Here is a 15,233-nt window from a genome sequence, read left to right on the forward strand (position 1 = left end):
ATAGGGCTGAGGTCAAATGATTTCACACACACACACACACACACACACACACACACACACACACACGTTTCTTCACTGAATTGCAGCAGCTTCATATAAACCCTATAGGCATCAGTGGTATTCAAACCCAGACCACTTGAGCAAAAGGTCTAGCAATTGCAGTTGGAACTCAATAGCGGGTAGTTCTACGAGCCATACTGAAAGCTTTCACACAAAACGTGGTTCAAACTCCAAATTCACCAGTGAAAAGCAGTGTCAAAATATGTATGATATTTCAGGTAGGTCAACTACAAATGTGCAAAAAGCTTTGATGGACATTTTGAGAATACAAGATTTTCAGAAAACCCTTGCAGCTTTACAAATGCAAGTCAAACTTGAACCAAAGCTGCTTTCAAGTACGTTTATAATTTGAGCTGCACATCTGACAGTAACCAACATGAACACAGAATACAAAAAACCTCTGAAAGTCAATAACTTACAGTTGCAGTGTACAACCCTTATCCAAAAGGACCAATAATGAAATCCTCGTGCACATTTATTTTATTTTATATATATATATGTAGTATTTTTATCAGTCTTTTGTTCCCAGTTCCTGTTAGTTGTGGTTCAGATGCAGTAGTCAACCATACATAAACACACTGTGAAGAGCAGAATGGGACAGGGGGAAGATAGTAGGATAACAAATCAATTCGTTGCTGCATGCAACAGACAGACAAGCACCTCGTCTTTGCTTTGTTTAGATAAAAGCAGCTATGCAAGTGAAAAAGAGAAACATATTTTGAATTGTTCTTTAAAAATACATCTCACTCTTGCACAAGCAAAGCACAGGAATCAGAGAAGAGTTGTAGATTTACATATTATGTTTTTTTGAATTTCAACGTGTGTGTTAGATGTGGAACTAGCATGGTGGCTAGCTGATCAGTAAGAAATTAAATGGTTTCCATTTTATATATTGTATAGCAAAGTATTTGTAAAGGGTCATTATATTGGGTGTTGGGAAGATTAACAGGCCCAATTCTGAAACTCTTGCTCAATTTCATGAAAAAAACAATCAACTAAGAGTTCAGAGATTGTTACAGTTCTATGGTAACAATAACTATATTCTCTCATTTCTCTAGTGGAAGTTCTGTCTCTGACAGAACCAGTGAAGCGCTGAGCATGCATTTATCTGTACACGCAGGATTTCAGTGGGTAGACTCTCAGTTGTGTAGCTACATTACAAGTGCATTCCTCATAAATATATTCATACCCCTACATCCGAATACCCATTTTATATGTAAATACCACTAGAATTGGCCCTCAGTCCTTGTGACATCCAGCTCCCCGAAAGAGTCTTGGGACTAACTCTACCACCCTTATTCATACTTCAATGGAACAACCTGCAGAGTAAGCCATGATCAGTGTGAGTAAACATGGCCCCTTGAAAATATGCAAGTGTTAAAGAACATTACTGTACATACTTCTGGTACCTTTGCTTCTAGGCTCAATAAAGAAGTTCTCTTAATATTGTTTGATTAGAGATTGTGCAAATATTCTGAAATGCTTAAGGCATTATATGCAAGGGCTATTTCAAGAAGCCTTAAATTGGGGAATTAATAAAGCTAATATGTTTATTGCTGATAGCCAGTCATGTTGCTTTCTTCAGCAATAGAAGAAGATGAAATATTTGTTCTTTTGCATCCATTCCCACTATTGATATATCATTAATGAGTGAAATAGGAACAGGAAGGGACATTGGGCTGTTTGAAGTTCTCCGTTTACAACATGTTTCTAGTTTACAGCTATGAATTGTCAAGAGATAAAGCTTTTCTTGATGTAAAAAAAAAAGATATCTTGAATCATCGTCTAGATATATTAAGGCATATGTATCACCAGTCACAGTAACTGTAACTAGAACTGCATTTAACATTCACCTCCTTGGATAATATATTTTTTATTAGCCAGCCAAACGATTCACACTTACCTCCATGTCCAAACGTGGGACACAATTACACTAGCTGTATTACACAGACTTAATACCAGGACAGCTATATTAGCTATGGAATATATTGTCAATAGTGGAAACAAGATAAAAACATGGTAGCTGAATGAGAAGTTGTGTCAGCAGATGGTGCTTTTTTCTTCATCCCTAGACACAGGACAAATAAAATGGACTCAGTGCAGTTTGATAGTAAGCACTGTCAACTCCCTTTGCTTCCAATGGGAATGGAGAGCCCTCTGCTCCTCTCAGGAGATGCTGAACCTTGCAGAATTGGACCCTAGGTAAAACATTTGATTGCATACAAAACAATTATTTGAAGTTACTCTGTTAGCCTGAAATCCTCAGAAAACCTGCATGTTAAAAGAAATCCTTTATAGGCACTTGTAAAACCTTCTGGAAGCAGCTGGTACCCTTAATAGTTCTCTTTTAGAATACAGAATGTAAATGTATGGCAAATTTACATGACCATTTTGAAACAATTTACTTTTTCTGTGAAAGTGTCTTGTACTGTATTTGTTTCTTGAAATAAATCAACTTAAATGGCTTTTTCTGAAACTAGAGAACAAGGAGCAAATTCTGTACAATCAAAATAAAACTGCATACAATTGGGTTTGTGATTGTTTTGTCACATTTTTTGAAAAGTTAGCTTGTGCCTGGAAAGCCTATTTACATGAATAAGTGACTGGCAATCTAATGTTATCATGTTTTGCAGCAAAGCATTTTAGAAACTGTCAGAAACCCAATGGCTAAAAGTGGTACATAAAACCTCCACTTTTTAGTGCATCAAAGAACAGAAATTTGTAAAGGAGAGGAAAATTATGGGCCAGATCTGGGCCTTTGCTCACCCCACCTACCTCCCTTTGTGCAGACTGAACAGTGCAAAGAGGCTGTAAAACTGGCTTAGACAGCCACCTTAGGGTTCCCCTGGCCTGGGAGAATTTCTGCATAGTCCTCATAGTTGGCTCTAAGACACCCCCAGGGATATGTATGTGTCAGAACACAATGAGGGTTAGTGTGTTCCTGGCTTCTTGTTTCACTCTAACCGTTGCCCTGGGCCACCATTACTATCCAGCTCCCTAGTTCCCTAGTTCTAGATCAACCATGCATTAAGAAAGACTAATCTAGAAGTGGCTTCACTTCAGGGAGGCCTTACATGAGCATGCATGCTCACACACACACATATAGTAAAGCAATGCAAAATTGTACAGAATTAAAAATGCCATATAAATGTAAGACATTTTTAAGATCATCATCTAATTCAACATCACTGCTGAGCAAGATGATGGAGATGGGGCAGATTTTAAGCGTACAACTGCATGCCTACTGTGCAAGTTCAAGTATAACAATTACATGCCTAAAACTTTTTGGAAATCTGATTGATAGCTACAGCAAAATTCAGGGAAATATTACAGATTGACTTTTGCCCCCTTTTTTCCAACCCTTACCACATTTCTAAAAATGTAGTTTTACACTGAAATGTATGAAACAAACATAATATTTTAAATGCAATGGACTGCACTAAATTGGATGAAAAGAAAAGAAAAGAAAAGAAAAGAAAAGAAAAGAAAAGAAAAAGAGAGTTAATCTAATAAAAAATAAAAATAAGCATTCCTCTTTTTTTCTGTATATGAAGCCAAAATGTAATTATCAAAGACATGCAGTACTAGGTGTTGTCTTTGCAAATATATGTGCCCAGCATTGCGGTCTGTTTCCTAGTATTGTAGATATATTTAGGTGTCCATTTGTAAACATTTTATTTCATTGATTTTCAGTGTTCAGAGTCAGTTTCTAAGACTTTTAAATGGAGTTAATTAAAATCCATCAACTTAAAAACAATTACCGTCTGCTCGCTTTATAATAATTTTAATGGCAAAATGTTTGGTAATTTCAGGTCATTAAAAGAAAGTGCAAAGTAATTGGGAGAGAAGGTATAGTGGTTTAAACTTACCTCAGAGAAAGCGTGTTAATAAAAGTACACTAATACGTTAGTTTAGGCCAAACTGAAGGCAACTAAGTAATGGTCATCTATGTATATTTTATTCTGACGCAAATGAAAGCTGGTTTTGGTATTCACACTTTTTTATGTACTGCTGTGAATTCAGCACAGAGAGATAGTAAGTTGTAGAATAACTTCCCAAGAAAAGTGCTGGGCATTCCATCATCTGGACACTGAAAATTACAGCAGATAAAACACTAGAAAAATGGAGTACGGTGTACTGTCATACACTGGCAATGAGATGGAGTGGTCACAACACGTCTTGTCCATTCCTATCTTCTAGGATTCAAACACAATCCTGTGACAGTTCTTTACCATCACAAAGGGCTGACTCTACATAAAAGTAAAACTGATCGGTCTAGTTTCAAATACAATAAAAGAAGGTAAATGCTAGCTCAGTTGCCATCTTGTGGAGATGCGAAGCCCAAACGAAAGTGGAACAAAGAAAGTTGTGTTAAATTGAAGGATCCAGGCTTGGAGATTGTACATTCTCTGTGTACCACAAAGCACTGCTATATGGTGGTTCTCTGTGATCCTTAACCCCACTAGAGTTTAGGAGAAGTTATGGAGCAGGTGTTCAGTTTGTTGCTTGTTGGGGAGATTTCATTCCTCTACAGCTATTGTGAAAGTGCCCAGAACAAAACTCATTTCTTTGTGGGGGGGGACTCACATTTGATCATAAATGGTTAAAGAGTAAGTTAGTTTTTAAGACTATATTCAGTTTTGAACATAGTAAAAATTTACAGGGTTAAGGAACATTTGTAGAAGTTCACGAATATGGTCAAGATTCTCCCATTAAAGTGAAAATGAATCTAACTATAGAACAAACAGTGCAAACAGTCATGATGACAAATCAAGATTAAGAAGATAAAACATTCATTGCTTACAGCTCAGCACCCTCTTTGTCAACATTGTGAAGCTGTAGATAGCCTGTGAAATCAAATCCAATTAGGGAACACACAGTGAAAACTCAAAACCAAACAAGCAGGCCTGAAGACAAGATATATACCTAAATACATCCAAAGACTGAAATCAAAGAATGTGAGGAAGAAGAGAATTCCATCAATAAAGCCATATCCAATATACCTCTTCCCCACTCTAAACATGGAAGTTTTCATAAAGTCATAGAAGGGACCACTAGAACATCTAGTCTGACCTTTTGTATATCACAGATCACCAATGCCAGCACATGCACACTAAATCCAACAACTAAATCCTGGAAGGGCAGACAGTACTCTTCAAACCTGGGCCTGTATCTCCTTCCATGCAGAAACAGGGCTCAGCCTCCTCTGTGCCTACTATCCCCCTTCTTTTGGGCCTTGCAAAGGCCCCTCTGTTAGTGTAAGTGTCTGTAAAGGGACTGGAAGAAGTGGATGAAGCTGGGGGAGTAGAGGAATGCATATTATCCACCTTAAGGCTTCACAGAGTTTCCATGGCTGTATCATCTTTTTCCACAAGCAACCTTTCACAGTGAGGATCCCCTTTTAACAGGGTTCCCAAAGCAGCTCTGGCCAGTCCTGATACCACAGATCCAGTGGAGTTGTGCTATAGGAGGACAGGACTTTTGTGGAGGCACAGGGTTCCTCATCCAGATATCACTGACCTCCCACTGCTGCCCCATGATCCACACACATACCAGGAGCTCTGAGCATCTGGAGGTAGATAGCAAAGCCTATTATGTGAAGGTTCTAACTCCATCCCACCACATACCTGACCCATCAGAACATTATGGGGAATGTCCTCAAGTTTCCCACCAGCTGAGCCTCCTCACATGTGTTTTACTGTCAGATAGGATGATGTCTTCCACACCCCAATCCTACTGCCCTGTCTCATGCAAGGATGCACACTGGTTTAAGTTTTAGGGTTGCAAGTTGGGACCATTGTATTTTTGATCTGTTATTGGATTGACTTTGTTTTATACAATGTGTTTGGCTCTTTTAGTTTGCTTGTTTTGTTTTTAAATGTGTATGATTCCTGCACCTACTGTTTGAGGACAGGAACAGTCTTTGAATAAAAAAACCCTAGATAATTAAATATATGGACATAACAGCTCCTTTTCAAATGGACCTATCTATAAAATCCAGGCTCCAGAAGCAGAGGTGATCCCACAGACAGAGTGCATCACGATGCAAGTGGTAGAATCTTTAAATCAATCTTTTTCTTTGCATGAAACCAGCCAAGAGATCTCTCAATAGAGGAGTAATGTGATCAGGAATTGTGTTTCTCATGAACAATAAGGAATTGAGAGATATAGCAGTGAAAAAGAAAGTCAGAGTAGAGACCCAAGCAAAATTTAAAATAAAAGAGCACTATAATCCTGGCACTTCCAAGCACTGGAACTTTATTCTTTTGAATAAGCCTCATTACTCTAATTCCACATTGTAAAACAATGTAAAATGCTGCCTTCTTTAGGGAAACATTTATAATCAAAATATAAGGAACTTCTTTGTCTTTCCAAAAAATGTTGTGGAGGAAGCAATGTAGGATGGAAGGAATGGAGGAAGCAAAACCTGCATCACAATGATCTACATGCCCTAAGGAGCATACTTTCTCAGCACTTTATAACGTTTTTATTAATGTTGACAATTAATTAAAAAGTATTTTCAATGTTTCTATTTTATTAATAGACCAACAAAGGAGCTCTGTGGTTGCCAGTGTAATGGCCAGTACTTAAGCTGATGTAAACCAACATAGCTCTATTGATTTCCGTGGGCTTTTGAGGCTACTGCCTTTACAATTACTTCTACCAGAGTTTAGAAGTATCACAACTCCTATATTCTGCAAAGGATGGCTAACAAAAACTGCCAACTCTATAGCAACGTTGGACCTAACAGAATGGTAGGGAAGTGCATGTCATCAAACACAGGATGAAATTGTTACCTTAGCTGTAATGAGTCACTGATCTGGTAGCTTCTCAGGAGAGTCTGTAACTGTTGACATATAGGATGGGGAGACCTCCTATCTTGTTTCTGAAGACCTCTGAAGCTGCAGATTTGTCATATTGTTCCAATACCCTATGTGACAAAGATATTTCCTGATTATGTTTTAAAGTTTTGGATGGAACTATTATACTGAATAGCTTTTCTCCTCATAATATAATATTAATTGCATGAGAATGACATTTTCCTTAATCTAGAGAAACTGGAGAAACTGAAATAAATAGGATGAAATTCAATAAGGACAAATGCAAAGTAATACATTTAGAAAGGAATAATCAGTAGCACAAATACAAAATGGGAAATGACTGCCTACAAAGGAGTAGTGCAGAAAAGTATCTGGGGGTTATAGTGTACCACAAACTAAATATGAATCAACAATTCAATACTTTTGCAAAAAAAGTGAATATCATTCTTGGATGTACTAGCAGGAGGGTTGTAAACAAGACACAATTAGTAATTCTTCCACTCTAATCAGCAATGATAAGGCTGCAACTAGAGTATTGTGTTTAGTTCTAGGCACCACACTTCAAGAAAGATGTGGAAAAATTGTAGAAAGTCCAGAGGAGAGCAATAAAAATGAGTAAAGGTCTAGGAGAATATGATGTGTGAAGAAAGATTAAAAAAGAAACAAACAAACAAACAAACAAAAAAAACATTGTTTAGCCTGGAGAACAGAAGACTGAGGGGGGACCTGGTAACAGTTTTCAAGTACATAAAACCTGTTATAAAGAGGAGGGTGATAAATTGTTCTCCTTATCCACTGAAGATATGAAACAAAGTAATGGGCTTCAATTGCAGAAAGTGAGATTTAGATTAGACACTAGGAAAAACTTCCTATCTCTAAGGGTAGTTAAGCAGTGGAACAAATTATCTGGGGTGGTTGGGGAATCTCTGTCATTGGTGGTTTTTAAGAACAGGTTAGACAAACACCTGTCAGGGATGGTCTAGAGATAATACTAGAGATAATACTTAGTCCTGCAGGGGGCTGGACTAGATAACCTATTGAGGTCCCTTCCAATCCTACATTGCCATGATTCTATTCTATCACATTACAATCAAAAACTGCATTAAAAGAATGTTAAGGTTGCAAAACCAAGCAATCAAAAGTTAGGAAATGCCAGAATTCTCTTTGCCTGTTCAACCTTGATTTGGTCCATTTGCGTGTCTGCATTATGATACAGTCATTAAGTACGTGAGCACATACTATTTTTTTCCATAAGACTCCTACCTCATTCAGTGAATGCATAGTTATCGAATAAAATTTCTTTTTATCTACCTGTTGCAATGTGAGGTCCCAGAGTCTATTTTATGTGCAAACCTTGCATTGAATGCAAAATTATGAATGTCCTCATGTTATTTCTATGGTACTCACAACACAGTGTCTGAATGTTTCCCACACTCTGTGTGGCTCAAAAGCTTGTCTCTTTCACCAACAGAAATTGGTCCAATAAAATATATTACCTCACCCACCTTCTCTCTCATACGCATTAATGAGCTTATTTTCACAACACCTTTATGACAATAGGTGATTATTACTCTTATTTTACAGTTGGGAGACTGAGACACTGGGATACTAAGGCTGAAATTGTCAAAAGTATCTATAATTTTGGGTGCTCAAATTGAGGTGTCTATGGACCGATTTTTCAGAGGGCTCTTGAAGTTAATTGAGCTATCCTGATTTAAACCAGCCAAAGATGTGACCCTTAATGTGTATATATATGTGAAAGAGGGAGGGGAGAGAAGGTACATGAACAAAGGAAAATGAACCTCCCCCCTTCCACCAAAACACAAACAAGAACATGGTGTCTCTGCTTATATGTTGTATCCCTTTCCATCCCTTGTTTATTTAGATTGCAAGACCTTTGGGGCACAGATCATCTCTTATATATATATTTGTACAGCATCTAATATATGGCACCCTGATCATAATTGGGTCCTCTATTCATTACCGTAACATAAATAGTAACTATAGCAAATGTCACCAAAGCTATTTCTAAGTTTATGCAGTGTGAAAGTAAGGTTGGATACCATAATGTATCCATCAAAGTCAATGACAAACAAGGAATATAGATAATGGTATTGAGATAGTCCTGTGAGCTACAATTCATTCTTTTCCGCATATAGAAAGTTAGAGGACATCCATTCCAAACCATAATGTCAAAGTCAATCATGCAGCGAAGGGAGAGTCAGCACTGGGTCAGTAGGTACTAAAAAATAGATGTGGGAGTTGTCAGCATAAATGGAACACTAAAGCCTATGAGCATGAATAATAGTGCCCTAAAGAAGCATATAAATACAGAATAGAATGGAAACCAAAATGATCCCTGTGTGACTCTATGAGCAATTTGGGACACACTAGAAGCATAAGGACAAATATTGCATAGTGAGAATTAGCATCTCAAGCAGGCCAGTGTATTACCAGACTTAATACAAAAATCTCAACTCATGTAACAACCTCATGGCCAACAGAACAAAATGAACTGGAAAAAATATATAAGCTCCAATTCATGGACACAACATACTGAACTATGGACAGGTTATCATATAGTTGAATAAGCACAGCATTGTCTATTAGCAGGCCATATATTCACCACTTATCTATTTCTTTACATTTTCAAGGCTGTACAACAAATCCCCACAACTCCCTAGTGAAGGAAACAGGTGTTTTCCCGTTTTTTTTTTTCAGTTGGGGAAAACAGAGACCAAGAATTTATGTTGCTTACTCAAAGTCACACTGTGAAGCTACATTGGAAGTCAGAAATTTGTGGCTCCTAGCCTGCTGCTCTGTCCACTAGAGCATACTATCAGTTCTACTACTTGTGAACTGATCAGATGCCCCTAAAGACAGACAGCAGACACACTCTCAGCAGCACTGAACTCTATAAATAGAAAAATAAAAAGGAGAGAATGATGATCAAGATTTCTTAAAGATCATTTAAGACCCTTTCACAACACAGAAGCCTCAGGAAAAAGTGATATGAGAATTTAAGGAGTTCAAGCTGACTTAAAGCAACCAGGTTTGCCAGTGAATCCATGATTAGGTTTGTGGTATTAAACCTGAGAATTTATTCCATCCATCTGATCAACAATATCTAAGACAAATTCTTATATTAAGAAAGTGTGGGGGTAGCAAGGTAAACCCCCAGCAGTTGAACTTCAGAGGGAAAGGCGGCAAGAGGGGCAACAGAACATCCTCAACAGAGAACCTGTGGCTCTGTAGATGTTCCCGCTTATGATTCTTCTGAACGTAAACATGGCAGATTTAGGAAACAGTGCATGATAAAGGTTTTTTTTTTTGGTTGGGTGTGAGTGTACATAGGCTATTTATTGTCAGTGGAGGCAAAGTAAAAGCAGGGCAGCACAGAGAGGAGTTCTTTGGGTTAATGGCCAAGTGTTGGCTATAGGTATTTATTGTTTGCTATTTTGCAGAAGCAACCAAATGCTGTTTGAAGAGCACAAATTAATGCCTATCAGGTCAGTGGCACTCAAGAAGAAAATGAATGGTTCTAAACAACATAGCGTCTGGCTGGCTTCGGCTCATATCCTTAACTATAATGCTTATACTGTATTCTACTTAGTTCATCCTTATCCTTAGTTCCTTCAATTGTAAACTGAAGAGATACATCCATTGCCCTTCAGCTGTATTCTTACCATCTCCACTATGCACTGGCCATCATACATGACAATGCCGTCAATAAGATGGTTTAATGCAAGATGGTGTTGATCTAATGACTATAAATCAGGTGCAGAGATGGGGTAAGTCCTTTGCAGAAGACAGGTCATAATGGGTCAGATTCTGATACCCTTGTTCAGGCTGAATAGTACTTTATATCAGATATGGTCCCACTGAACTCAGCGGAACTACTTATGGAAGAAACTGCTACTCTGTCTGATTCCGAGTGTCAGAATCTGAGCCAACTATAGCAGAATATTTTGAAATGATTGTAAATGATGGAAAAGGACAAGAAATGAATAAGAGAGCAAAAAATTAAATGATGAGGCAGAGAAGAGGGTGCTAGTGAAAGAAGAGAAGACCTAAGGCTATAAACCTGTCAGAAAAAGGGGACTTGATACGATTCTGGTGGTGGACATGTTGAGGTTTTAAAATATAATCGAAATGCTCTTAAGTGTAATTCATTAGCAAGTGATCAAAAGAATCAACGTGATGAAAGTCAGTGAACAGAACATATACACTGTAGGTAACCAAATCTGAAATCAGTTCAAAGAATTCCAAAGTGGATTTCAGTAAATTAATACATAATGTTAAATGGGTGATTAATAAGTGAGAGTAGGAAGACTAAAGGAAATGACATGAAAAGACAGGGTGTTAAAAAAAGAGAGAGAAAAGGTTTGTCAAAGACAAAAATGATGGACAGTTGTAATAACCCTATCCAACAAGTAGCTGAACAGAAATCTACCAGACAAACCTAATTAACAGGAAATCTGTTATAAATTCCCTGTGAGGCAAAATTCAAGAAAAATATCTACAAATCTTTATCTATCTTCGGTACTTATAGAGACCCTATTACTGTAGTGTCCAAGCAGTTCACATTTTTATTTTGTATTTATCCTCAACACACCTCTGCGAGGTAGGACATTGTTATTCATCCCATTTTAGAGATGGCGGACTGAGGCACTGAGAGGCTAAGTGACTTACCCAAAGTCACATAGGAAGTCTTTGGCAGAGTAGGGACTTCAATCAGAGTCTCTGAAGTCCTAGACTAGTGCCCTAATACCATCTTAAGATCATAAGAACAGACATACTGGGTCAGACCCAAGGTCCATCTAACCCAGTATCCTGTCTTCCAACAGTGACCAATGCCAGATGCTCCAGAGGGAATGAACAGAACAAGTAATCACCAAGTGATCCACCCCCTTTCACCCATTCCCGGCTTCCGGCAAACAGAGGCTAGAGACACCCATCCCTGCCCACCCCAGCTACCTAAGGGCTTGTCTACACTGGCTTTTTACAGCACTGCAACTTTCTCACTCAAGGGTATGAAAAAACACCCCGCTGAGGGCAGCAGGTTTCAGTGCTGTACGCCCCTCGTGGAGGTGTTTTTTTATAGTGCTGGCAGAGCTCTGCCGCGACTACACAAGCCACGTTAAAGTGCTGCCGTGGCAGCGCTTTCACATTGCCAGTGTAGACTAGCCCTAAGAAAGATTTCCAACATGGACGTTTCTCAAGGACTACTTACTGGTTTTTCCTCATGCTAAAATTAACTTTGCACCAGAGCCAGCTTTAAGACAAAATTCTCGCCTTATTTGTATAGGTACATGGTGGAGGCAGTGTTTTAGAACTAGGGTGATAAACAAATATGTCTCTCCATCAGTTCTGTTTCTACCAACTTACATTTGTGGCACCTCCTACGTTACAGTCCCAAGCAAAAACAGAATTATCAGACACAGATGAACACAATATATTGGGGAAGAGTCACAGTTTTTGTAAAGGGAAATCATGCCTCACAAATCTATTAGAATTCTTTGAGGGTGTCAACAAGCATATGGACAAGGGTAAGCCAGTTGCTATAGTGTATTTGGACTTTCAGAAAGTCTTTGACAAGGTCCCACGCCAAAGGTTCTAAAGCAAAGTAAGCAGTCAAGGAATCAAAGGGAAGGTCATCTAATGGATCATTAGCTGGTTAAAAGATAGGAAACAAAGGGTAGAAATAAATGGTCAATTTTCACAATGAAGGGAGGTAAATAGCAGGATTCCCCGAGGAGCTGTACTGTTCAACATATTCATAAATGATCAGGAAAACAGGGTGAATAGTGGGGGTCACAAAATGTGCAGATGATACAAAATTATTCAAGATAGTTAAGTCCTGCACTGACTGAGAAGAGTTGCAGAGGGATCTCACTAAACTGGGTGACAAAATGAAGGACACAATTCTGTGTTGATAAGTGCAAAGTAATGCACATTGGAAAACATAATCCCAACTACAGATAGAAAATTATAGGGCCTAAATTAGCTGTTACCACTCAATAAGAGATCTTGGATAGTTGTCTGAAAACATCTGCTTAATGTGCTGTGGCAATCAAAAAAGTAACAGAATGTTAGGGTTGGCATAGATAAGACGACAGTATAAATAGCTTCTATATACGACAGTATATAGACAGCCTCTATATAAATCCATCATATGCCTACACCTTGAATACTGTGCACAGTTCCAGTTTCCCCATCTCAAAAAAGATACATTAGAAACGGAAAAGGTACAGAGACAGACAGCAAAAATGATTAGTGATATTGACCAACTTCCATATGAAGGGAGATAAAAAAGATAGGCACTGTTCAGCTAAAATGACTATTAAGGGGGCATATGGTAGAGGTTCATAAAAACCATGTATGGTGCAGAGAAAGCAAGTGTTATTTATTTACCTCTTCAAATAACACAAGAACCAGGGTTCACCCAATGCAATAAATAGGCAGCAGATTTAAAACAAATGTAAGGAAGTGTTTCTTCACACAAGACAAAGTCAATCTGTGGAACTTATTGTTAGGGGATGTTGTAAAGGTCCAAAGTATAACTAGGGTTTAAAAAAAAAAGGTAAATTCACAGAAGATAGCTAATAGCCATTGATGGACCTAAGATTGTTAGGGATGCAACCCTATTCTCTGGGTGTCCCTAAACCTCTGACTGCCAGAAGCTGGGGCTGGACGACAGGGCCTGGATCAGTCAATAAATGATGTGCTCTGTTCATTCCCTCTGAGGCACCTGGCCCTGGAAGACAGGATACTGGGCTAGATGGACCATTAGTGGGACTCAGTATGGATGTTCTGATTTTCTTATTATTGCTCTCTAAGGTAAGGTGGGTAAGAAGGTAACTCCCCAATCCACATTAAGGGAATGAAAATAGAACAAAAAACTGATAGCATCAGGAAAGGTACAAATAGGGCTTGATCAGTGACATGCACTAATCGGGAAGAAAAAAATGTCATCGTGAAATAGCATAGCATGAGTATATAAACTAAAATGAACAACTGAAGCAAAATTGCTATAAAAATATAAAGAAGAAACAAGTGTTTATTTCCAATAATAATGCTGAAGTCAGATAATAGCAGCTGTGGCTTCCCTTAATCCCAAGGAGTAATCATTCACACCCCTGAAGAGCAGCATCTCCTCCTGGAAGAAGTAAGTTTCACGCCTGTAGAATGGCATCTTTCATACACAGGGGGACAACAGGTCTCATACACACCAACTGTAAATAAACTGTACTCACCAGTGGAAACCATTGATAAATTAGGGTCATGGATTGTCTTACTCACTTGCAGCATTAGCCCTTATTATTTAGCTCTATTCACCAGCTGAATCTATTCAACTCTCAGTCACTGCTTTTCACACAATCAAAGTTCCATATTACTTTTTTCCTTCACATTTCCTGCCCCCCACAATGCTTTCTTCTTCCTAGTGGGGATGTTTGTCTAAGTGCTAATGCCACAACCTTCTCCCTCTTCTTGTAATGTTTCTTCCTGAGAGATTTTAGCACTCAGCTCCATATCTCCCTGCCAAAAGCAATTTAGCTGCTCATATGGTGATTGCACTGAAAAAATGCATCTGTACTGTGACAATGAAGAACACTGACAAACACAATTGACTGACAGAGTCAGTGACAATCAGCCTGAAAACAAGCAAAGAAAGCATAGCTCCATGTTAACAAGAACATTCAGAGGCAGTATTGCCAGCCCTTGCTATTGAAAACATCTTACACCAATCTTCCTGTCCAGGTTGCTGCTGCAAGCTGGAGCATTAAATGTCAGTAAAAGGTGCCAAAGTGTTTTAGGATGTGTGCAGTAAAAACTTCATATCAAATTTTGCTTGAGTGACAGCCAGATACCACAGGGTCTGTATGAACATTTACAGTAACAACTCACTATTAAACTTCAGCAACACACCAATCATCCTGCAATCAATAGCACAGGTTCTTAGCTCATTTTCAGAAAACCAACTTTTCATATAACTACAGCAACAATCTCCATTTGAGCTACAGTCAATATCACAAGGCTCTACAGCATACACACTGAACTTTTAAGTGAAAATAAGGCCTTATGGTTACTTGGCTAACTCCATCCCTTTCTCTCTGAGTGCCCCCTCCTCAGGTCTTGGTCCTCTAGCCTGTATCTGTCTCAGGGTGGAATCTCTTTCTCTATTCTTTCACTTTTGAAGTGCACCTACACTGCAGTCAGTGGTGTGATTTGCAACTCAGGCTATACAAGCAACTATGTACGCACGTGTGCGTGTGGGGGGTGTGGCAGGCTTGGGTAGCCCATGCCACCACATCTCCACCTGTTTTTAGCAAGCTAGCTAAATTAACAGGG

At 38.6% G+C, this 15,233-nt stretch overlaps 1 long non-coding RNA gene across 1 annotated transcript in view; it reads right to left on the bottom strand.

The window, feature by feature from the left end:
• Nucleotides 1-387: 387 nt before the first annotated feature.
• LOC122461756 overlaps nt 388-15,233 on the bottom strand; it is a 162,812-nt gene continuing 147,966 nt past the window's right edge. Inside the window, exons 2-3 of the long non-coding RNA XR_006283913.1 lie at nt 6,858-6,991; nt 388-2,258 (exon numbers count right to left, since the gene is read on the bottom strand). This is a non-coding gene — a long non-coding RNA (uncharacterized LOC122461756). The remainder of the gene's footprint in view (nt 2,259-6,857; nt 6,992-15,233) is intronic.

The sequence above is a fragment of the Chelonia mydas genome, chromosome 9, assembly GCF_015237465.2.
Source record: "Chelonia mydas isolate rCheMyd1 chromosome 9, rCheMyd1.pri.v2, whole genome shotgun sequence".
Classification (NCBI taxonomy): Eukaryota; Metazoa; Chordata; order Testudines; family Cheloniidae; genus Chelonia; species Chelonia mydas.